This window comes from Lactuca virosa, chromosome 7, assembly GCF_052849685.1.
Source record: "Lactuca virosa cultivar CGN04683 chromosome 7, Lactuca_virosa_CGN04683_v6, whole genome shotgun sequence".
Lineage (NCBI taxonomy): Eukaryota > Viridiplantae > Streptophyta > Magnoliopsida > Asterales > Asteraceae > Lactuca > Lactuca virosa.
In genome coordinates, this window is record NC_136432.1 from 207351844 (window position 1) to 207354223 (window position 2380).

Below are 2380 nucleotides of genomic sequence, written 5' to 3' on the forward strand. Positions count from 1 at the left end.
TTTGGATTACTTTCGATATTACTAGGAAGTCCACCCGGTCGTCTCTCGTTCAGTTGTTGTGCAAGTTGGCCCAGCTGCTTTTCTGTGTTGAGAATGGATGCTTGCTGATTCCTAAGCAGAGCTTGTTGATCTTTCATCATAATTTGGTGTTTTCTCAACATATTTTGTTGATCTTTGAGTGCAGCATCGGTATCATTATGTCTTTCCTCGGACGCGGCTACGAATCTTGTAAGCATGTCTTCCAAATCTGATTTCTTTTCATACACCGGTTCCTCCTTTTGATAAAAGCCTCTATCTTTTTGCTTATATTTCTCCTCCCTCGTCTTTTTGTACTCATCATATGATAGCCATTCTTTCTTGGGTTTTCGCCAATTGTCATCATACCTATCACCACTTGAATAGCACACTTGTACTTTCCGGTTCCCATTTTCATCAAGGTCACAATCTTTAGTAAGGTGGGGCCCTCTACAATTTTCACATCCCACTCTAATGGCATGGATGGATTGGTCCATCTTAGTCATTCTTCGGTCCATGCTTTCCAATTTTGCCATCATTGCCGCCATATCATCGGTAATAGAATTCACCGCCCCTCGAGTTAAGTCATTCCTTGGGTTGTGATATTCTCTAGAGTGCTTAGAGAATTCTTCAATTAGGGCCTTTATCACTGGGGGTGCTTTCTTTGTGAGTGATCCTTGCGAATCAAGTAGTTGTCTAGTTGTTACATTTACTCCATCATAGAAAATGGAGACTTCTTGTTGGCTGTTTAGATCGTGATGTGGGCAATTCCTTAGTAAGCCTTTGTACCTTTCCCATGCCTTATATAGTGACTCTCCAGCTTGTTGCTCAAAGTTTGCTATGGCCTTCTTCAACGTGGCTATTTGAGGGAGGGCAAAATTGGTCTATAAATTCTTCTTTCATTTTAGTGCAAGTAGTGATGGATCCGGGAGGGAGTGATTTCAGCCAATCTTTCGCGGCTCCCTTGAATGTGACAGGTAGCATACGAAGCAAGACAGTGTCGCGAGCCACATTAGGGACATTGAAGTAGTCGACTATGTCATTGACCTCGTCAAGATGCTTGTATGCGTCTTCATGATCCTTCCCGTAGAATGGAATCTCCTTAAGTTGAGCAAGTATGTGGCCCTTAAGTTCAAAGGTGGTAGTTGCGGGAATCGCGGGTTGCACGAGTCCCGGGCCGGTGTCGTCACGCATCCTTTTCTTCCATTCACCCATGGGAACTTCATCGATGTTAGCCATGTTGTTAGCTAGTTCGCCCTCTATGTCGATTCCTTCTCCAACTTCGCTTTCTTCCTTTTCGGATTCGTACACGATATCGTCCTTCTTCGGGTCTTCGTCCGCCTTTGAAAAGATGTTGGATTCTCCCACTTTCTTGTCCTTTTTCTTACTAAAAACATATTTGAGATTCTTCAGCGGCGAATTCTTCGATGTCGCGGTTTCTCCTACGGTTTTGCCTTTGTTTCTCCTCAAAGTTGCTTCCGGGTCTTCAAGTGGTGGAATCAAAGGTGTACCTCGTCCTCTGGTCATACACGAACTGCAAGCAAAATAGAAAACACGCATAAAAAGAACAAAAATAAACTAAAAACGAAACTATGTATTCAGCGATGGACTCGTCGAGTAGCGTCGATTGCACTCGGCGAGTTCAAGGCTAAAACAGAACAAAAATTAAACAAAATTTCTAAAAAAAGAAAAACTTAAAACTTAACCTAATAACTATATTACTAAAGCAGTAACTTTGTGCAAAGTGGATCTCACACAAAGGATCGATAATACTAGAAATTAGATTTAATTTTTGAACCGTTCCCCGGCAACGGCGCCAAAAACTTGATGTGTGTTAAACTAACTAGTTTTATCCTACTTTTTAATTATGAATTTGACACATAAAAGGCAGTGGACCTGTCAATTGGTGGTATAATTTAGCAAGCAGAGTATCGAACTCAGAGAACGGAAATTAATCTAACTACTAGAATTATCTAAAACAAATAGTAAAATAGAAGGGTTTTCTCTAGTTTTGCAAGACTAGAAACTTAACTAAAACTTAACAGCTAAACAATTAAAATGCAACTAAATTCAATAATAAAGAGGACTTCTGTTTAGGTTCGAATCATTTGATCCTATGGTTGATTTTATGGTAAATATATCGGATTAACTTTTCATTGGCTACCGATTAGAATGATTAGGTTCAGGTTCGCTATTGCTAATCCTTAGAAAAAAGATTAATTCAAGCAGTGGCCAGTTGTCTAAATTAATAAGTTCCCTAGTTAATTAATTCGGGTTAAGTAAGACTTGTAATGGTTAATTAAATTAATAATTCACTTAACCTCTTGTTGATGGTTTATCACACAAGCTCACACATTAATTTACC

At 39.6% G+C, this 2380-nt stretch overlaps 1 non-coding gene across 1 annotated transcript; it reads left to right on the forward strand.

Annotated features, from left to right (window-relative positions):
* The first annotated feature begins 765 nt into the window (after nucleotides 1-765).
* On the forward strand, nucleotides 766-872 carry LOC145128131 (small nucleolar RNA R71). Its single transcript, XR_013716732.1, has one exon. It is a non-coding gene; the product is annotated as a small nucleolar RNA R71 (small nucleolar RNA).
* Nucleotides 873-2380: the final 1508 nt, after the last annotated feature.